This window comes from Notamacropus eugenii, chromosome 4, assembly GCF_028372415.1.
Source record: "Notamacropus eugenii isolate mMacEug1 chromosome 4, mMacEug1.pri_v2, whole genome shotgun sequence".
Taxonomy (NCBI): domain Eukaryota; kingdom Metazoa; phylum Chordata; class Mammalia; order Diprotodontia; family Macropodidae; genus Notamacropus; species Notamacropus eugenii.
This window is the reverse complement of record NC_092875.1, coordinates 113175635-113199771: the sequence shown is the minus strand read 5'-3', so window position 1 is coordinate 113199771 and position 24137 is coordinate 113175635.

The following is a 24137-nucleotide window of genomic DNA, read 5'->3' as shown; positions in this document are numbered from 1 at the left end:
CCCCTTTCCTCTATGTTCCATGTCCTCTATGCCCTCTGTGTTCCTCTCCTAGTATTCCTAGGCAGCTCAGTTACGTAACACGATAAAGTTGGCCTTGGAGTCAGCAAGCCCTGGGTTTGAATTCTGTTTTTACCACCTGTGTGACCCTGAGCAAGTGGTCCCTCTTATTCTCAGTGTTCTCATTTATAAAGATAAAAGACTATATTCCATGACCTCTAAACTATCTTCTAAATATAGTTCTATAATCATGTTTGCCAAAAAGTACACTGAATAAAAGCCAATGAAATTTAGTGTTACTGGCTAGACTACTTCTTAAAGGGAAATCAGTCCCATCACCCAGATCAGACACCAAGGTTTTCAGGTGAACAAATAGCAGAGAAAGAATTTGAACCATGGCCTCTGACAATAGAAAGAGTGTTCCTTCTTTTGTCTATACTGCAGCCATCTTTGATCTTCCAGGATGCCATTTTCTTTCATATACCACAGTGCCTCTCGAGTAGTGGGAAATTCAGGCTCTCTGGTTGAAAGAGGAAGATATTTTACCGGTCTCCCCACTCTGGGCGGTAGCCCTTAAATAGCTCTTGAAGTTAGTTTGTGTGGAAGGCAACTCCCATTGTTCTTGCTCTCAGAGTGGGATCATTTTGCCCTTTGGCACTGTGAGTAACAGGAGAAATATCTCCAAAATAGAAGTGAGATGTGGTAAAAGGAATACAGACTCTGGAGTCTGAGATTTTGAGTTAAAATCTTATTTTTGACACCTTCTACCTGTGTGGTTGGTGGCACAGTGGATAAAACACCACTCCTGGAGTCAAGAAGACCTGAATTCAAATCCAACCTCAGGTACTTACAAACTATGTGACTCTGGGCAAATCACTTAACCCTGTTTGCCTCAGTTTCCTCAACTGTAAAATGAGCTAGAGAAGAAAATGGCAAACCACTCCAGGATCTTTACCAAGAAAACCCCAAATGGGGTCATGGAGAGTCAGACATAACAAAACAGCAACAACAACAGCCTCTGTGACCTCGGGTAAGTCATGCTTTCTTCCTGGGTCTCAGTTTCCTCATCTATAGAATGAAGGGGTTGGACTAGATGCACTCAGAGATCACTTTGAGCACCAACTCCAAATCTATGATCTTATGATCCCACAACATAGTTTGGACCCTCTGCCACCTACTTTCCTGAAGGTATTATTTTGAGCAAACCATGGCACCTGTATGGATCTTAGTGTTCTCTGTAAAACAAAGAAGTTGAACTAGGTGATGTCTATGGTTTCCTCTACCTCTATATCCTACAATCCTATACAATGGAGAAAAGACAAGAGCTTGAATGAAAAATGTACCTTCACTGGTTCTCCCACCTCCTTTCCAACTCCCAATGAGCCACAGTGACTGGGTAGACTCTAGTCCTCCACATCTGTCTCTGTGTGCCCTGGCTGAAAGATGACAGAGGCCTCCCTGTGTATCCAAAGGATGAGAGCTGAAGAAAGGAATGAGGGGTAGAGGGAAGCAAGGAAGAGTATAATTTAGAGAGCAAATAAAGTGACACATTCTTTAGGAGAGAAAGGGGTACTCCAAAGCCCTGGCCCACACGTGGATGGAGCTTGTTGTGTCCGCTGGAAAGAGAAAGCGTTTTCATTCTGGCACATGGAGGTGGAACCTTCCCCACAGGGACCCTCTCCCAACTCTTTGGTTTCACAAACAGGCATTGCATGTTGGAGAAGTGGCATTCAACTGTGCATCCTGGGCCACAGGAAATGCTCTTTCAGGCCAGTTCCTCGAAAGATGAATTGCTCTCTAATGACCAGGGCCTGGCTTTGATCTCTGCTGACTACAAGGCGGTCACGGGCACAGAGGCCCATTTCAGGAAGGCTCACACCTGTTGCTGCCAGACAAAGCCCACATCTGGCTCTCACATTAGGCATCAGCTGGAGCTGAACTCTCTCACTGTCCCCTTTCTCTTCCATTGGCACTTGCCCTTCTGAAGGGCACTCAGCCAAGCAGAGGCAGCTTGACTAGGAATGTAAGGGCTGGGTGCTTGTGTAGAGATGCTGCCCCTCAGTGGGGACAGTTCAGGGCTTTGTTCTTTTAGCATTTCATGCAAGCATATTGATGATGATAATAATAATACCACTCACAGAACTAGAGCTGGAAGTGATTCCAGAAGCCACATAGTCACAGGAACATAGACTTAAACCTGAAAGAGACAGGAGTCCAGGGAGCCTCACCACTTCATTTTTCCAGATGAAGAAACTAGGAGGAAGGAAGGAAGGAAGGAAGGAAGGAAGGAAGGAAGGAAGGAAGGAAGGAAGGAAGGAAGGAAGGAAGGAAGGAAAGGAGGAAAAAGGAAAGAAGGAAGGGAGGGAGGCAGAAAAGGAAAAAAAGCATTTATTAAACACTATGCTCTAAGTCTTATACTAAGGCTGAGGATATAAATAGAAAAGTAATGCAGCCCCCAATCTCAGGGAGCTCACATTCTAACAGGGGAGACAACACTATGAAAGGTTTCAGCTGCAAGTCAGATAGAAAGACCCCACAGTCCTTAGGATATAGCAGAAAAGCTGAGGATAATTGCCTTTTTTTTAATGTTATTTGCTTTGATACAATCATATCAATTTCTGATGATGAACTATTTCACAATGCCAAGAATTTTAGTGATGACTATATCCCTTTCCTACTCTTCAGTAGCTATGTTTATAGACCTGCAGGAGCAGCTGCCAGTCTGTATCTCCCCAGGGATTGCTTCCCAGGGCTGGAAGCATTAACATTCCAAAGACTTTTGGGTCCAGGTCCTTGGCTATTTCCACCAGATTTTGAGCGGAGATGGTAATCGATGTTATGTTGCATGTGGCTTTTCCTATCTTTTCCTCCTTGCTGCTTTAGCTTGCCTTCCCCATGACTGACATACACTTCTCATGGCCTGTATGCCTTCCCTTTCTCCTCAGGAGCCACTTCCCCACATGACAGTTGTGAGGCCTGGGTCAGAAATGGGATTGACAGTCTGGGAGGGCCTGCCAAATCTAGGGATCTGGAGTTCAGATCACATCTCTGTCATTCACTATCTATGAAGGCTTGAACAAGTTCCCTTAGTCTCAGATCCCCAATTTTCTTATCTTCAAATTGAAGGGATTGGGTTAGGTACATTTTAAGACCCCTTCTAATTCAATGTTCATGATTCTAAGGTCAATAGAACACATATTCTATGAGGTCTTATCTAACTGGAAAGATTCTGAGTACAGACCTGGTGAGAGATGGTTTATCTTATCTGAGGACAAGACTAGTCAGATGAATGTTTTGGTCAGAGAAGTTCCTGAGAACCATCTACTCAGGCTTAGAAGGGTTGCCATCTTAGTTTCTAGAGTTCATCCCTATAAAATCTTGAGTCCTTGAAGCACTGGAATAACAATTCACCTCTATGAACTATTTTAATCAAAGGTCAGATTTTCATAGTTCACAAAGCTCTGCCTGAGAGACCATATTAGAGTAAGTTCAAATATCATCTTTTAGGGTTAGGGTTAGCAGTTCTTACCCTCTCTCTGCTGAATTTTAGAGTGGAAAGGGACGTTAGAAGCCATCAGATAGTACAGGCTTCCCATTTCGGCTTTGAGGAAACTAAGGCACATACTGATTAAAGAATTTGTCCAGGTTAAGTTTTTGAGGAAAGACTTGAATGTAAATACTCCTGACTTTAAACCCCAACATCCAATCTAATACACACTGATTTATGTTTTGTTTTGTTTTAGGATTCAACTTGTTCAACCACAGAAGGCAAAACTAGAAGCAATGAGTGGAAACAGCAAAGCCAAATTTAGGTGTTATCAAGGAAGAAAAACAAAAATAGAGATGTCCAAAAGTAGAAAGGACTGCCTTGTGAGGTGGTATGTTCTCTTTCATTGGTGAACCACAGATAGAAGCCAAGTGAGCACAGGATCATATATTTATAGCTCAAAAGGAACTCTGCAGTAAGAAAGTTCAACTCTGTTATTTTATAGATGAGAAATTAAATGCAAAAGAAGCTAAGTGACTTGTTCAGGATCACACAAATAGCAAGTGTCTGAGGTAAGATTTGAACTCAGGTCTTTCTGTGCCTAGCACTCTATCCATTCATTGTGCTTTCAGGTATCTCTGACCACTTGTCAGTTATGTTATAATGAGAATTCCTTTTGAGTGTGGGTTGCATTCTATGGTCAGTGAGATCACTTCAAACTCCATGATCCCATGAAGAGTTAGATACACTGTAAAGTAAGTATTATGATTCATACCATTGAAGGAAGGATCTCAAACATCTCTACAGCTCACCACCCTATCCTCTCCCTCCTCTCTCTCCCACTCCCATCCCAACACACTGAAAAAGCCAGATGGGAGGAAATAGTGAATAGCTCACAAAGTACTTTGGCAAGGGAATGCAACATGAAGAATCCATTTCCAAATAGCATTTAATAACAGCTGTTCTAGTCTGCTCATTCTGCTGTAGCTTCATATAATACATAAGACATCTCACCCACCCACTCACTCACACGGGGGATTCTGATGAAATCCTGTAGTTGAATGATTATCCATCACTATTCTGAGAAGGAAATTAGAAAGGAAGAAGACGGAGAATTTCTGGTAGGGTCTTATTTAAGTAAATTCCACATTTCTTAGGATTTGTTATATAGGGTATCCCAAAAGCTGTAGTGGAGTTTTAAGCTTTAATGGTTTTAATGACTTAAAACTGCACTAAGATTTTGGGGATACTCAGTACATTCAATATGAGGCAGGGGGGTGCACCAAAAATCATCAAACATAGTACCTGCCAGGCAAGTTTCTTGAGACTTTGTTGGACTGTGAATTCAACTGAACTCATCACATATTTATTAAATGCAACTGTATACAAAACCCAGGAGGAGGGGAGTAAGTGGTTATTCCACTTACATTGGGATTTTAACTTCTACAAAGCACTATATTTATAATAACCCTAGGGAATTAAAAGTCACATGTATTATCACCTCCATTATTCAATAAGAGGGAAAGTAATTTCCCCAAAGTTATGCAATTTTTAAGTCTCAGTTGGTCAGTCAATAAACATTTATTATAAGCCTACTGTGTTCCAGGAGGTATGCTAAGTGCCAGGAACACAAAGAAAGACAAAACATAGCCCCTGCTCTCAAAGAGCACACAGTCTGATGAGGGAGACAAGATACAAATAACTATGCACCAGATAACCTATATACAAGATAAATCAGAAATAATCAGGAGAAGGAAGGTACTAGAATTAAGAGGGATAAGGAAATGCTTTTTGAAGAAGGTGGAATTTTAACTAGGACCTGGCGGTGGTCAGGAGGCAGAGATGATGAAGGAGAACATACCAGGCATAGTAGACAGCCAGTGCAAATGTCCAGAGTCAGGAGATGGAATGTCTTTCCACAACTCACACTTTTACCATTCTACTATCTCATACTTCTTTTCATGTATAGACAATTCCTATAAATGAAACAAAATAAAAATAGAGAAGAGTTTGTGATAACCTAACCCCAAAATGTGTGAAATAAATGCTAAGATTTTAGGAGATCAACTAGGGAAGAAATAAACATTAGGTAGAGTTATTATCAGGGAAAGCATTTTGGAGAGGTGGGATTTCAAGATGATTCTTGAAGGATAGACAGGATTCAGATTACCAAAGAGGAGGAGTGTTGATTTACTGCTACCCTGTTAGGAAGCCCTCAGAATTTGACTAATCTTGGCTTCCATAACAAGAATATAAGCATTACCATTCAGGTCATACCCATGGTCCTTTCATTTAAGTAGAAAACAGCCTCCAAATGACACTTGTTTTCCTTCTCCTCCCCAAGTTACATTATCCTGATGTCACTGACTTGATCAAAAACCTGAAGTGACTTCCTATAGTCTGTAGGATGAATTATAAATCTATCAGCTTGGCACTTATGAAGCCTCTTGAAAATCTGTCTCCAATCTACCTTTCCAGCTTTATTTCACATCATTTCTCTTTACGTGCTCTCCATTCTGGCCACATTGAATGGTTAGCCTGACCCTGAACTTTCCAAGGCTTCTCTTATTGCATTTTGTAAACTTCCAATCACCATATCTAGAATACAGTCCCTCTTCATCCCTGCCTGCTCAATTAATTTTTTTTCAAAAAGCTCTTACACTGTTCTAAACAATGCTTCTAGAGGTTATAAAAGATAAAAGTTTCCATTTCAATTCAACAAACTCTTGACCTTAGAGAATTCACATTCTAGGGAGTGAGAGTGGTAGGATAAGACTCAGTTCTTGCCTTATGGACATAACAGTCTAGTAATCTCTCTCATCTTCAAAGCCAAGATCTTATGTCCCTTCCTCTATGAAGCCCTAGTTCCCCCTTCTGTCCAATTGAAAGTCTTCATTCCTGATAGTTTTTCCTGGAGTGCTCTAATCATTTTTTATTCTCCTTTTCCCTACCCCATCAAATTCTACCTTTTAACCTATATGTACATTCTGTTTATATGTATAGCTGCTATATGCCTCAAACTCTTTGAGGTCAGAGAATACATTATTATTTTATCTTGGCATGCCCAGCAGCTTACCTGCTTTTAACACTTAATACATGCTGAATAGTTGCCTACTGAATTTAACAGAATCGCATTGCAAAATCATAGAATCCCAGGACTGAAAAGAGTGTTAAAGCTCATCCAATTCAACTGATTGCTAAATGAGAATCTCCTCCTAACAACATATAGCTGTCCTTGTAGTGCTCTAGTGATGGGAAGACCTCAACTTCTTGAGAAATGCCATTTGACTTTGGAATAACTCTAATTGTCAAAGAGTTTTTCCTTATATCAAGCACAAATCTACCATTCTCTAGCTTTAGCCAGTTGTTCATAATCCTGATCCCCAGTTAGGCAAGAGAGAAATCAATATTTTATGGCAGGCAGATGGGTAGGTATGACACACATGCATGCACATGTATGTATATACACACACACACACTGTAATGGTAAGGGAATTTGAAGATCTTCCCTCCCCCTTAATGGGCCCATGTGACCTGCTTTGAATTCTGGCTCAGCCCACATCTTGAGTCACATGAAATCTATGCGGGGAGGAGCTTGCTGAATGAAGTGAACAGAAAGAGAGAGTGGGTGGAGCTGAGAGAGACAGAAGGCAGAGCAGAGCAGCTAGCATGATGAGAGAGGGAATGATTTTGTCTAAGGGAGCTTGTTTGTGGGGAGGCCTGATGGAGTAAGGTTTGGGAATGGCTGTGCTCCCTGCATTGATAATGTGTATAGACTTCTTTGCTGCTATGATGGATTTAGCTTTCTGATGTTTGAATAAATGTCTTGGTTTTGTCTTTGAGGAAGTACAATGCCAATCACTGTAGCACACCTGAGAACTGCTGCTGTGAATATTTTTTATTTTTTATACTTAATATTTACTAATTTTTACTAAATTTTACTAATCACATAGTAAAATGAACTCTCTCTTCAGCAATAAACTAAACATTGTTCAATAAAGCATAACATTCATAGGAACATCCTTTAGTATGTCATATTTCACATAGCTTATATCATTGCATTCAGTAGCATTCCCCAAAATACTTATTTTCACAATCAGGGGCTCCCACGCTAGGGTCTTTCCTAGCACGATGCATTCTTAAGGGATAGCAGAAAATACTACACTATCTACCCCTTGATCATAGTAAGAATAACCTCCTTAATCAATACCAAATGTCCAAGTAAAATCCTCTTTCATCTTAGCTCGAGGTTGGCTTCCAAGTCTCATGGCTCTTCCTCTATGGGCTGACCCCTCCCACTTCTCTCCTGGATTCGCAGTTTAGCAGCTCCCTACTCCTGCTCCCTGTCTCAGCTCACAGGGACTGCTCCACTCCAAGCTCTCGGGGGTTTTGACTGCAGCTTCTGCCTCTGGGAAAACAAAGCTCAACAGGGAGACAATAATACTGATACCACACCGCCAACACCATCATCTCAGTTCCCCTCCAAAGTGCAGAGACTCAGTTCACTTTAACAGTTCTTATAAGGGTCAATCTAAACCTCTTTCCCATGGACAGGTTTCTGCCCTACAGCTTTATTTGCTTCCAAAGTTCCTTTGGCAAGTCTCTGCCATCACAGGTCTCCTCTCTGCTCTCAGAGGTCTCCTCTCCACTCTCAGAGGTCTTCTTTATACATTCTCTTCTCAAAGCTGACTCGCCCCTTCAAATCTGGCTCTCTTAATGTCTGCTTTCTCAACAATGACTCTCTTTATATACAATTCTACTCAGCATTTGATTGGCTAGAGCCCACATGCATGTATCTGACTAAAGCTCAATCTAGAAAAACAGCAAAAGATACTCCCTTGCTAGCTGTTACAGGAAGAGAGTTTATATTTTGTGAATTTACCCTGGAAATATGGATGATATTGATGACAGCTGCTGTGGGTATCACATTGGTGTCATACTCTCTCTCTCTCTCTCTCTCTCTCTCTCTCTCTCTCTCTCTCTCTCTCTCTCTCTCTCTCACACACACACACACACACACACACACACACACACACACACACACACACACACACAGAATTCTTTAGGAAAGCTTACCAAGCATCTCTTTCCTGGGATGATTTACCTTGCTCCTTTTAAATGTCTACACCAGCAAATCATCAGCAGTCTTCCTGACTCCAGCTTCTGAAGTCTACCCACTGCACCACCAAGCTGCTGCCTCTCATAAGTGAACTTGAGATAGCTATCCATACTTCCTGGATATTACCGATCTTCACTTCTGCTTCTAGAGTCCACAAACCATCCCTTTAATAATCACATCTTGAATTATTCTAAGAAAAAGCATAACACTCAAAAGCCTATAGACTGAAGTGCTCAGAGATTGAGTACTATGATAACACATTGCTGACATGCATCCCTCTAGTAGCCAGAATACTGTATTGGATATAGCATGTGGAAAGTACTACACTGGCTATTCTGGATCAGGGTGATTCTGATTTCAAAAATGTATTAGATAGACAAGTAATGAGGAACATGTACAAGGGTATTGTCTAGAAAAAGTGGCCAACATTTATTAAATGAAAATCAGCAAAACAAGAACCAGGGTATGGTAGGATACCTGTTCTTGTGAAAATATCTAGGCTTAGGGGACATTAGACTCAATATGAATTAATAATATGACGTGGTATGCACACATGCATATACACACAGAGAGATACACCATTTTAGTTTGCATTAAGTAAAGGAGAACAGTCAGAGGTAGACAAGTGGTACAAGGGAATAGAACTCTGGGCTCTAAGTCAGTAAGACAAGACAAAGATTTCCTCAGAACCTTACTAGCTGTGCATTCCTGGGCAAATCACTTAGCCTCTCTGTGCCTCAGTTTCCTCACCTGTAAACTGGTGTCGCAATAGTACATTCTTCACAGGGTTGTTTTGAGGATCAAAGATGATTACAAATGTAAAGAACATTGAAAATCTCGACTGTAATACTAGTAATACTAATAGTAAAACTAATACTCTAACAAAACTTAACACTGTTATATTTGGAGAAGAAGAGGAACTACTGAGGGTCTTCCCCTCCCACTTTGATTTTTTTTATTAAAGGGGCCATCCCTTGAGTAACTATTTAAAGAAACCTATTCACTGAATGATTGTTATCCCACTTAAAGTGAGAACCTGAAAAGACCTTAGCCTAAAAGGGCCAGAGTCTCCCACTGCATCCTGGGCCATCTCCAGTCATCCTAATGAATATCTGGCCACTGGACTAAGAGGACTCTGGAGGAGAAAGTGAGGCTAGTGACCTCACACATCCCTCTCTCACTCAAATCAAAGTGAGCTGCAAGTCACGTTGTCATCTCCCTAACATCACAGTCCTCTTCAAGAATGAAAGACAGACCCAAGTTTTATTACGATGGAGGCAATCAGCTCTGTCCCTTTCATAAGAAATGTTTAGTATCATGTTTAATTCTGGGTATTTCTCTTATTCTATGAGAAACTAACTCAGAAAGCCCTTCCCATATTCACAGAGCTAATAGGTGGCAAAGCCAGAACTCAATTCCAGGTCTTCTGATGTCATGTACAGTTGTGTTTCCACTATTTTCATGCTATATTTGAGGGAAAGTGAAATTCAGCAGTATCACACTGGACAAGTTACTCCTCCATGTCCTTATCTGTAAATTGAGGCAATTGGACTAGACAGTCTCTAAATTCTCTTCCAGCTCTAATCCATGACATTGGCTAAGTTTACGCTCATAGCAATATATAACTGTTAAGAAGACTGTGAGCTATGTAGTAGATCTATTGTAATAGAAAGAACATGGTTCTCGGTATTCTGTGACCTGGGTTTAAGTCATAGCTCTGCCATTTAGTAGAAAGATGATCTAGGGTAAGTCACCTACAGTCTGGGTGCCTCAGCTGTAAAATGAAGGGGTTAAACCAGGGTTGAACATGTTATTTCCCTCTTTATTTGTTTGAAAGGTTGTCATATGGAAGAGAAAATAAACAAATATTATGTTCCCAAAGAGCAGAATTAGGAATAATGGGTGCAGGATTCTAAGAAGCAGATTTAGGCTTCTTGTGAAGAAACTTCCTAACAACTAAATCTACACAAAAGTAGAGTCTACACAAAAGCATCTCCACCTCTTCCCCACTGGAAAATTGGCCTCTGTTCCCTGGAACCACCCTGGGCATGGATGGATCCAGGTTTATAGCTAGAGTTTTACCTCCCAGAGATCTTAGGTAATGGAAGTTACATAAAAATAAAACAGATTAATATTAACTTTTTAAAAAAAGAAAAATAACAGCGAAGTCTAGGCAGGATTGGGACTTCACTTCTTAAGCATGTGCTGTATCAATCAAGTTGTTGAGAATTTGTTTCTATTCCAACTTTGAGAAAAGTTGATTAAACACTTTGGCCAAGACTGCCTGGAAAATAATTACTTGGCCCCTTGTGCCTTCCCCAGTCAAGGTCTTTGGAAGGATTTCTCCTTTTGGGATCCCTACTGATACTTCCTTTTTATGCTTGCTTTTTAAATTAACATCACAGAACAATAATGAGTTCTAAAGAATAAAAAAGAATGCTACACAATTAATAGTGTTTACATCCACCTTACGGACAGTTAGGGTAATTTAGGTCAAGACTCATTTTTCTTTACCTCATTTAAGAATGACCCAGGTAGTGAGGATATTCCCCCTTATTAATACCATTGACTAACCAACTGCGCCCAACCTAAGCAGCGTGATATTAATGAAAACTTTATGCAAATGTTGGCAAAACATAATATAGCCAAACTCCTCTTTCCATCAGATGACAACCGATTCATCTTAGAGCAATTACAATGCACAATTTGTCAACTAATTAAGGACTAATTAGTCAATCTGTGTATTTCAGAAACTTTGCTAGTTTCCTAATTGAAGGTACATAGACCTCAGGGAAATGTCTCAGTCTATCAAAAGGGTTGGAAAATATGAGAACATCACACTATTAAGCAAAGAGTGAAGCACCATTAGAGCCAGGCAACAACTTGAGGAAAAGGGTATAGTGAGCAGCCCCAATCTACTCTAACATGAGACCAAGAAGCTCCCTAATGCACAAATTGTCTTCAGTTTGAGTGGTCCTCATATTTTATGCCTGGATGTTTAATCGGTGTGCCAATAATAATTTTTCAAAGTCTGCCACAGTAGAACCAAATGGCAAAGCTAGGAAGTGTACCACTAGCACCCTCCCTACTATTTGTGTCAATTATCTGATTTCAAACCCTCCCACCTGTCGGAAGATAGACATATACGTCGTTCTTTCAGTCGTGTTGACTTCCTAGTTCTTTAATTGACTCATTTCTCATAGTCTACTCTTCTACACCATACACACACACACACACACACACACACACACACACACACACACTTACCAATATCCATATGTCCTAATTAAAGAATGGCATGTAATCCAGTCATGATTTTTCATCATTCCTTACTACTCCTCCAATTATTCTCCATCCTCACTCTGATGCCCCACAATCTCTGTATCCCAAAACCCTTCCTTAGGCTTCAGCCCTCCTCTAGCTAATCCTCCTCCTTTTTTAGTCTCAAGCCCTAAGTGAAGCAATATGTTCAGTTCCACTCTCTTCTACCATCTACTCTCAAATGCTTTGCACCTTTGATAACAGCTGCAGCAGACATTTATAGAAGTTTTAACCAACAACAAGCATTTATATTGCCTTCAAGAGGAAGGCAGTATCATGAGGATGGGATATAGGGAGAAGGAGGACCAGAGAAAGGGTCCTGCTGCAGATACACTTAACTAGACACTTAAAGGAAGTCTAAGAAACAGAAGTAAGGAAGACCAATCCATACATGGGGATCAACTGTGCAAAGGCATCAATCAATGGAGTGACCAACAAGAGTTCATTAACTTTCTACAGTGAATATACCTGGAATTCTGCTAGATGCTTGGAATAAAAGTCTAAAGAAGAGGTCCCAAGAACTTATATTTGAATGCATTAGAAAACAAATACCTATAAAATGTAGAGTATTCATTTAAAGTTAATAAATAAAAATACACTCAAAGTAGTCAAATATAAAGTCGTTTTGGAAGCAGGACTTTAGCAGTTGGGAATCAAGAAAGACTGCACAAAGAAGATGGTTTTCAGCTGCTTCTTAAAGTAAGAGAGGAGCTCTTTGAGGAATAGGTAATGGGAGATTACATGAAAGACAGGGGAGATGGCTAAGAGTGTCCTATGTGAAGAAGGCAGAGGCCAGTTTGGTTGGAACAAAGAGAAAGGGAGGAAAGTATCTATAAGAAGCCTAGAAAAGTACAAAAGGATCCATGTCGAGAGGGCTTTAAATGTCAAGCAGAAAGTGTTATGTTTGATCCTGGGGCTAATAGGGAGCCACTGGGGTTTTATTGAGGAAGTCAGAATTGCAGAATCACTGCTTTTTCAATCACATCTCACATCATTCCAAACCTGAAACTGGCTTATTCTATTATCATCCACCTCCATCGCTTTGGTTCATGTTCTGCCAAATAGCATCAGAGAAATTCATGAAACCTTGAATGGATCCATTATGAATTAATGCAATCTAATTTTCATTGAGCTCTCATTGTAGCACAGCCATCCTTCTGTTCCTTCCTGCTTGATTCTTGATCCCATCCACCATAACAGCTGTTTTACAATTTCTCTTCTCTCCTCGTAACTCCCACAACACTTTTTCCACCACCCCCTCAGCTGAGAATTTTGGCTCATATTTTACAGGAAAAATTGAAGCAAGATCTCTCATCTCTGCTCTCCTCATCTCACATCCTCCTCTCATCATTTCCCACTATTAGTTTCTCTAATCCAGTCTCTAACGAAGAATTGGCCTTTCTCACCAAGACCAACACTTTTACATGTACCCTTGGATCTCATTCCCTCCTGTCTTTTCCAGTACAATGTCCCCACTATCATTTCCCTCAATTTTCAATTTTTGATCATTTTTTCTTGACCATCCTTATGACCTCCAAATACACCCAACTTTTCCCAAACCTTAAAAAATCTAACTAAAACTACCATCCCTGCTGGTTATTGTCCTAAACATCTATGTTTTTCAGTTTTTTGCTGTTCTCCTTCAGTCATTTCAGTCTTGTCTAATTGTTCATGACCTCCTCTGGGGTTTTCTTAGCAAAAATCCTGGAGTGGTCTGCCATTTGCTTCTCCAGCTCATTTGACATATGGGGAAACTGAGGCAAATAGGATTAGGTGACTTGCCAGTATCACATAGCAAGTACATGACTAAAACAGAATTTGAACTCAGGTCTTATTGACTCCAGGTCCCACACCTTATATATTACATCACCTTGCTGTCCAAAGTGTGGTTATTGTTCAGTATTTCTAGTCACGTCTGACTCTTTGTGACTCCATTTGGGGCTTTTTGTGGTTGTTGTTTTGCTTGATTTTTTTTAGCAAAGATACTGGTGTAGTTTTCCATTTTCTTCTCCAGCTTATTTTACAGATAAGGAAACTGAGACAAACTGGGTTAAGTGACTTGCCCAGGGTTACACAGCTAGCAAGTATCTGAGAGGAGATTTGAACTCAGGTCTTCCTAACTTCAGGCCCAACACTCTTTCCATTGTGCCACTGTATCTATTTAGCTGCCTATGCTAAAAACCTCCAATGTAATTTCTCTCACTCTCATGTATACTTTGCAATCTGTCTTTCAACTCATTGCTCAACTAAAACTACTCTTTCCAAAGTTACCAATTATCATTTCTTCAGTAAACCTAATGGTCTTTTCTTTATCCATATCCTTCTTGACCTTTCTGATACTGGATACCATTGATAACTCTTTCTTAGACACTCTCTTCCCTATAATTTTGTGTCATTGCTCTCTCTTGGATTTTCCTCTACTCATTTGACTTTCTCATTCTTTTCCATGTCTGTTCCAATAAAAATGGATATCGTGTAAGCCCCTGCCCTGGGCTCTCCTCTTTCTATTTGATTTCAAGATCTCCCAGGGTCATATTATCATCATACAATGACTTCTATATATCAAATCCAAGTTTCTCAGTTAAGCTCCAGTTCTTCATCAAAAAACCACTTTTGGGATATATAAAACTAGATTTCCTGAAGGTATCTCAAACTTCATATGTCTCTAGTGGAATTCAAAATTTTCTCTCAAGCTCATGTACCTTATAAACTTTACTTTTAGGCTAAAGAGTATTAAAATCCTTCTAGTTGCATAGGTTCACATATAACTCCTAGATAACTCCTATACTTCCTCATTCAATATGAACTATTTCATTGAATTCGAAATGGCAGAATTTGACAACTGATTGGATATGTGGGACAAGAGAGGTCGATGAGTTAAGTATAATGTGAAAGTTGCAAACTTTAAAAGTGTAGAAAAGTCATGTTTTCTTGGTGGGGGGAAACATGGAGAATATAATAAGTTCAGTTTTGGACATGTTCAGTTTGAGATGTTTCCAGGACAGCCAGTTTTAAATGCCAAAATGGTAGTTGTTGACACGGAATTGAAGATCAGAGGTGAGACTGGGGTTGGATACATAGATGAATCTGTGAGTCATATGTGTAGAGGTGATAGTTAAACTTTTCTGAGATGATCAGGTTAAAAAGAGAGTGTAGAGAGAGAAAAGGAGAGGACCCAGGACAGAGTCTTGAAAAATTAAAGATTGTGGGATGGATAATGAGCTAGCAAGAGAACAAGGAAAACAGTATCCTGAAAAGTCAGAGAGCAAAAATATCCAAGAAAGAGGGAGATAAACATTAAAAAATGTAGCAGAGGTCAAGATGGATGAGAACTGAGAAAAGATCATCATATTTGACAATTAAAAAATCAGGGATAACTTTTGAAACTGCAGGTTCTGTTGAATGATGAAGTTAAAGGCCAGACTGCAATGTTTTAAGAAGAAGGAAGCAGAAGCAAAGAGTTTAGAGGTTTTTATAGCAGTTTAGCTGAGAAAGGGAAGAGAGATATGGGGCAATATTTTAAGTGAGGATTTAATGTGGAGATTATGATATGTGTTTATGTGTGTGTATGTTCATGTGTATAGCTTTAATTTAATATAATTGATTTCCTCTGAATATGTATTTTATACATTTAAAAATATTATTCTGAGAAAGGGTCCATAGACTTTACCTTGACGCACAAAAAAGTTAGGACTCCTGTGGTTTAAGGGGATGGTAGATAGCTTTTATTTGTTTGTTTTTGTTTTGTTTTGTTTCATTTTTTAGTGTGAGGAAGTTTGGGGAATATGCAAAACAAGGGGAAGAAGGAGGGAGAGATAGAGAAAGAGGAAGAAGAAGGAAAGGGAGGTAGAAGCTGAGAGACAGAAGAGGGGAGAGAGGGGGAAGGGAAGGGAAAAAAGGAAAAAGGGAAGAAAAGGGAAGGAAATGAAAAAAACATCCCTTCTACAATTTACCCACTATGTGATCATCTAGCTCCCAGGACAGTCCATTCTACTTTGAGATATCTATAATTGTTAGGACATTTTCTCTTATAACTGATAGAGAAAGCAATATTCTGAAGGATTTGAGAGAAGACAGTATCAAGGCAACAAGAAGAGACATTTCACTTACTGAAAACATATATAAGAAAGTGAGGAGCAGTGTCAAAAAAGGGAAAAGGTATTCATGGTGAATGGCTCTGATTTTGTCAACGAAATGAGATGTTTCAAATTTCAAGTTTTCTGCGTATTGTCTTTGTGATTTAGACAAGGTATTTCCTATTTGTGTACTCCAAGTTTCTCATCTGTTCGAAAAAAGAAAGCTGGGGGTAAAGAAGGGGGACTTGAGTCGTATAACCTAAAAGGTGCTTTCTACCCTTAAATCTATGATACTGTGATCTTAATTTAAAGGAGAAAAAAGATGAACCACTGTAACAGTTATATACTTTAAAAGACTGTTGCTAGGTAAATGGATTTGATTAGGAATTTCATTGCTATTTGTATCAGATAACACCTGCCAGTACACACTATGAAAATTTATCAAGATGTGGAACTGCCTCTACGGTGTAATTTGAGAGATATAGAGGCTCTAATTATGTCCCCGACTGAGCCTTTTAGAATGGATAGATGAACTTTCCACAATTAGCTACTTCTTTGGGCTGTCACTAGAAAGCGCTTCTCACTGTGTTAAGGCATGCTTTGGGTAGAATAACAGATTAAAGTATTAATAAGAATTAATTATATTGATTATTCAGAGAGAGAAAAGAAAGGCTAGAGAAGAACAGGCTCTAACCCAAATAAGCTTTGATTTAATTTAAACAAATATTTTCTAAATACCTATTGTATGTACAACATATAATATTAAATGTGTCTTCCAAAAAAATTCATGACATAAAATCATAGATTTAAAAGTAAAGGCTGGAAGGGATTTTTAGAAACCATTTACTCAAACCCCTGCATTTTACAAATGTTTAACACAGGGCCTTGCACACATCATGGGTTTGATGTTTACAGACCATTGACAAATGAATAAACTGATGCCCACAGAGAGGGGAAATTACAGAGGAAAAATTTTGGTTCAATATAATGGACAACTTACAATTAGAACTATGTAAACTGCATATTATGAGCTACAAAGATGAATAAGACATTTTAATGCCCTCAAGGGGATTACAATCTACAATGGCAAATAAGACATGTACACTAACCTACTTTGACATCAGTGGTTCTTTATTGCCTTGTAATGGTTTTTGACATGGGGTCCATGAACTTTTAAAAAATGTGATAGTTATATTTCAATATAATTGGTTTCCTGTGTAATGTTATGTATTTTATTTTATGCATTTGAAAACATTATTCTGAGTAGGAGTACATGGGCTTCACCAGACAGAGAGGTTAAGTGATATACAAAAAAGTTCAAGATCCACTTCTCTTCTTGAATAAAATACCAACTACTCAGTTTGGTATTTAAAGTCAAATGCCTTTCCAATCACTACATGTTACTCCCAGGCTTATGTTCTTTGTTCAGCCAAATTAGTTCAACAATTCCTCTATTCAGGATACTCCATCACCCAACTGCAGAAAGTCCCCATGTATGCAATGTGATCACTCCTCACTTTTACCACATAAAACCTTACCTTTTGAGAGGTAGTTCAGGGGTCACTTTCTCCATGAGGCCTTTCCTGATCCCCTCACTTTACAGAGCTCTCTTTGACTTGAAATTATTGAGTATTATTTGGTTGTGTTTATACTGTTATCTCTACCCATAAAACGTAAGTTCCCTGAGGAAGGGACTAATTTTGTTTTGCCTTTGTATCCCTAACAAATAGCAACATGCCTTGTTCAGAGTAGGCACTTACTAATAATGCATTATATGGTATTACACAAAAATGGTAAGTATGTCAGAGAAGTAAAAATAAATTGGCATGAGACTGAATGGATTCATTTTCAATAATATCATCAGGAAAGTCTGAAAAGAAGACAGTTGAGCTAGATCTTCAAGCTTGATGATTAGGATATCAAAAGTTGAGGGATGGTGCATGCAATCCAAGCTTAAGAGGGGGAAGGAAGATATAAGTTAAGGCACAAAATGTTATAAAAAAAAAAGTCTGGATCATGTTGGAAAATGGTGGATCATCTGGTTTGGCTAGAGGATAGAGGATAAGACAGAGAACAGTTGTAAATCATACTGGAAAGATAGTTTAGCACCAGTTAGAGGAGGACATCGTAATATAGGCTAAGGATTTTAGACTTTGTTCAGGTAGTAATAGGGAACTGTTTTGAGCTGGAGAGCAATGTGAACCAAAGCCAGGCTTTCAAATAGGGGCTCTTAGACTGGCATCCATTAACTTTTTGAATATGTTTGATAATTGTATTTCAATATAATTGATTTCCTTTGTAATTGTGCATATTTTTCTTTGTGCACTTAAAAATGTTCTTAGAAGGTGTCCATAGGTTCCCTGAGGCAAAGGATTATTTAATTTTTATATTCATGTTATCAAGAACCTAGCACACTGCTTGACAAATAGTCATTTTTTAAAAACAACTGCTCATTGAAAGTCAAGGGCTATAACAGATAGAGAGTTGTCCTCCATGTTAGTAATATCACTGTTTAAATCCTAATTCTGATATATACTGATCGTGTGACCCTGTTCAAGTCACTAAATCTTTCAGTGCCCCAAACAATTCTCTAAGATGTACATTAAAAAGGGGGGGAGGGGTAATTTATGTTAAGGAAGTTCCTCAGAGGGGCTCCTTATATCCATTAAATTTCAGGAATAGTTTAAGTGAAAAATTCTTTGAGAGGCATGTTGGATGAAGTGAAGGGGAGTAAGGCCAAACAGATTAAGAAGTTATTGTTATAACAGTGCTGAGGACCTGAAATAGGGTGGTAACCATTAGCGTAGAAAAGAGGGCAAATACTGCAAGTGTAGAGTTAAAGGGACCTGGCAATCCATAGAAGTCAAGGAATCTGAGAAGGTCTGGAGAATTCTTGAGAGGGCATTCTTGATTTAGGCATCATGGGGCTAGAAGAGTAAGAGAAGTCCAGGAGGGAACTTGAAGGCACTGGGTCCCCTTCAGTGACAGAAAATGTACAAGTACAGGGTGATGGGGGTGAGCTTTATCAGTGCGGTCCAGCATGAAGGGGTGATCTGATTCCTGATAGTTCTAAAGTTCTTACCCTTTTCTGTGTCATTGTCCCCTTTGGTAGGTTGGTGACACCTGTAAATCTCTCCTCAGAATATCTTTTTTAATGTACAAAGTAATATGCATGTGACTATAAAGGAAACCAATGATAATGAAAGTTATCAAAATATTGAAAAGAATCACAAACTCCAAGTTACAAACCCTTATTTCATGATCTATTTCCAGACTGAAGCAGCCACATGAAAAAAGAAATTTCCAGACACAGCATGAAGGCAACTTCAACCCCAGACAATCTGCTGACAGCATATCTGGTCAGTTGGAGAAATTTTTGTTCTGTACTGGAATGTAGCTGCAGTCTCAGTTTCCAGAGACAGCTTCTTAGAAAATAATTTGCTTCAGGCCTATAATACATGCGTGTGGCATAGTTGTAAAAAAGTGCTAGATTCAAAGTCAGAAGAACAAACTTTCTTTTCTTAAATTAATCTTAAATTTAATTTTTCTTTAGTAATTAAAATTTTAAATTAATAAATATTTTTCCTTCCTACTTTCTCTTCCCCCTCACCCCGGGGGTGGGTGCGGAGGTGGGGAGTAAGACAGAAAAACAAAACCCTTGGAACAAATATGCCCAGTGAAGCATAACAAATTCCCACATTTGTTTCAATCTGAGCTTTGGCACTTACTGGCTTTCTGATTATAGAGAAAGCATTTCACCTCTCTGAGATTCATTTTCCTAATCTGCAAAAACAGGGATAATAACACCACCTACCTCACAAGGATTTTATGAAGAAAATACTTGGTAAACCTTACTGTGTTATAGAACAGTGAATTATTATTAAAGGAAATTGGGTGCTTTACTAAGCTCCTTGGAGGGTAGAGAAAACTGCATTGCTTTTCATCTGGATCTCCGCCATCAATCTCACAATTGTCTTGAATACAATATATGTGTCTGTTGAGTGGATGCAACAACATTGCATTTCCATGTGCAAGAGTGGACCCTGTGTTCCTCTATGGCTTGTATTTGATTGAAAAGACATTGAACACCTGTGCACACCTAATCCACCCATTCATCATACATTCCTTCTGCCTTCAGAAGAACTTGTGTGCTGCACATAATGTTACATGTGTCTTCTCAATAAAAATGTATGCCCTAGACTTGTAGACAAATATAAGCATTGGAAGGGACCTTTGAAATCATTTACTTCAACCCCTTAAGAAGATAACTGCCCTGAGAGAGGATCATAGGATTGTAGGTACAGAGCTAGAAAGGACTTTAGAGCCCCCAAAATTCTTATCTTACAGATGAGGAAACTGAAGTCCAGAGATTTTGAGTGACTTGCTCACACTGGAATAGAATTTTAATCCAGGTTTTCCTGACTCCACATGCCTATTACTTACCCAGAGTCACCCACATTTCAGCACAGTGGACAGAGTGCTGGGGCTGGGATCAGAAAGATCTGAGTTCAAATGTGGTCTCAGATACTTCCTAACTGTGTGACCCTGGACAAGTCATTTAGCTTCTATCTGTCTTAATATCCTCAATTCTAAAATGAGGATAATAATAACACTTACCTCCCAGTGCTGTAAGGATCAAATGTAATATTATTTGTAAAGCACTTAGTGTAATGCCTGAAACAAAGTAGGTACTTAATAAATGCTTTTTTCCTTCCTGTACTCTTCTAAAGAGGGCATTATTTTTCTGTTCACTGAATTTCATCCATCCTCCAAACAAGTGCCAAGGAGATATTCTTTTTTTAAAATGTAAATATAATTTTTCCGATTACATGTAAAGGCAATTTTCAACATTCATTTTTTTTTATAAAATTTTCCATTCCAAATTTTTCTCCCTCCTTTCCCTCTCCCCTCTCTAATTGGCAAGTAATCTGATATATGTTTTACATGTCCCATCATATTTTCACAGTAATCATGTTGGGGGAAAAATAGAATAAAATATATAAATAAAAAAATAGAATAGAATAAAACAAATAAATAAAAATAGAAAAAACACAAAATAAAACCCAAAGAGGATAAAAATAGAATTTTTCAATACACTTTCATCCATCAATTCTTTCTCTGCATGTGGATAGCATTTCATCACAAGTTTTTTGGAATTGCCTTACATCACCGTATTGCTGACAAGGGCTAAATCAATGTTGCTCTTACTGCATACAAAGTTCTCCGGGTTCTGCTCACCTCATTCAGCATCAGTTCATGTATGACTTTCCAGGTTTTCTTTTTTCTTTCTGAAATCCACCAGCTCATCATTTCTTATAGCACAATAGTATTTAATTACATTCATATACCACGATTAGTCATTCCTCAGATGATGGACTTCCCCTCAATTTCCAATTCTTTAGCACCACAAAAAGAGCTACTATAAATATTTTTGTACATGTGGGTCCTTTCCCTATTTTTTATGATCCTAAAGAGATATGCTTAAAGTTCATGCCTAACCATGTCACTCCACTGCTCCATAAACTCCAATGACTTCCTATTATTTCTAGGATTAAAAATAAATTCCTCTGTATGGAATATAAAGTCATTGATAGTTTGGTTCCAAACTGCCTTTCTAAACAGGGAATAATTTATAAATTATCCCCCTCACCCACTCTTACGATTATGCCTTTACTTGCCACACCCTCAGAAAGAACTCTTCAAATATAAGTAGCTATCAATACCTCCTGAGGAAGCCCATATGGTTTTTAGACAGCTATAATTGTTCATTTGATATATATCAAGTTTTAATTTGGTTTGTATCAGAGCAAAATCTGCCTGTAATTTCAATACAATATGCCGTCTGCCTTCTAGAACCTATGAGAACAAATTTAATGTCTCTTCCACATGGCAGCCCTTCAAATACTTGAAGACAGTTATCATGTCTTGGTATGCACAGATTATGGACATCATGTACATTTGGTTTGGTTGGTTGTTGTCCTTCGTTTTCAAAGAGGACCAAAATGACATCACCATGATAAAATGACATCATAAAAGTAACATCACACATGGGGAAGAATAAGCAAAATCCTTTCTTTTCGATACATATCTGGAAGTGATATGTAACAAGAACTCACATTTCAATAGAGCTTATATCCATTATCTTATGTGATTTTCACAATTGCCTTGTGGGGTAGCTAAGACCAGTGTAACCATCCGTGTTAGACAGATGAGGAAATTAAGATGCAGACACATTACATGGACATTCTAAGTGGAATTAGGAAAGATGGAGAATATTGCAGGCATGGAACAGAATAAAAAAGGGAAATAGATTTTTGCATTTGAGGAATAGCAAAGACAGTTGTGCTGAATCATATAATGTCTAATGGAGTATAATGCCAAAAGTTATAGTCCTTTTCATTATCAGTGCATTTATCTCATATATGTGCGTGTTTGATATACATGTGTGCATGTGCATATACACATATATATACACATATGTATATTTACGTACACATATGTGTGTGCATTTATCATTTATATTAAAGGTGTTTAAACAAAGTCAAGTGAAAGTCATGTCATCATTTCTCTGATGGCAGGGTCTTCTTCAGCGATGAAGGACGAACACAACAACAATAAAGGTGCTTAACTTTAGACATTCAGTTAAGAGGGAAGTAGATAGGAAAGTGAAAAGAAAAGAAAGAGCAAGGATACTTTGAGATCACTACCATGAAACACAAAATCATATCTCTGAAGGGATGGGGATATACACAGTTCTGGCCTTGGATACGATGGACTTCAGGTTCCAAAGGAGGAGAAGCAGAGTGACAAAGGTGATAGGTGACCTCTTGCCCAGGTATAGGTATGCAAAGTTTGGCAGACTCCCAGTCTCTCCTCAAATTCTATGCATGATACCTGGGTTTCTCCAACCAACTGAGGTTATCTCTCCATGAGAAAGAAGGCCAGGTGTTTTGCAGGGAGGGGCAGGATCACATTTGGGTATATCTAAAGATCTCTCCCAGCCTAATTCCAAAGGCACTGGAGAGTCAGTCACTGAGTTTTATGGGAGATGGAAGCTTCTAACTCAGAAGATTCCCAGGAGATACCAGAAGGTAGAGGAGGCTCAACAGAGAAGAATGGAAGATTTTCTCTGGAGCAAAGACGGCTGGGCCCTTTTTCTGGATTCCTATCCAAAAATACATCTATAGGAGAAGGGTCTTAATGGAAATGAAAGAACTGTATCTCACTGGTTGTGAATCTTATATAATCCATTTATTCAGAGGCCCATAAAAAAGCACTCAAATTTAAGAGGCAGAAATAAAAATGAGTATAATTGCACCTGTTTTAAGATTCTTTTCCATCCTCTAGCACCCTTTTCCCTTTACTACCACTTAACTTACATGATGTTTAATTGAAAGTACTCAGTTGCTGAGCAGGGCTCCATGTGGTTTTACACTAGAGCCATCCTTTATAAAAGATGCAGATTAAATAGCATTCCCTTTGTTATGTACAGGAGCAACTCATCAGCTCCCAGCCATATAAAGTGTGGTTTGGAAAAACTATTTTTGATTCAGTGAGCAAACAGACTTTTGTAATAGCTTATATTTATAATTACAATGTAATGTTACTAGTAAAATTGTCATAATACATTTATTTCATATTAATTTATATAATAATATATAATTATATACGAATATATACTATATATTATATATACAAATAACATAATGTGTAATACAATCTGTCATATAATTGTATTATATAATTGATTGTATTAATTTCTATTAATATACATTCATATGATGTGAATAACAAAATATAGTTGTGTTAAATAATATAGTTTTAGGGCTGGGGGAGAACTTAGATCATCTAGTTCAATCCATCATTCTGCTGATGAGGAGATTCACACCCTGTGGTGAAATATTTTGCCTAAACACAAACAGCTAGTTGGTGACAAAACCAGCATTAGAATCTAAGCTGCTTCCTTGGAAGGCATCATGGTGCAGTGAAAAGCATGTTCAATTTGAAATCAAAGGACATGGATGAGAATCCTGTCTGTGACACTAGCTAAGTGACAAGGGACAAGCATTAACCTCTCCGATCTTCAGTTTCCTTTCCTATAAAATGAGGGGGTAGTGTAGAGTAAGATGCTCTTTAA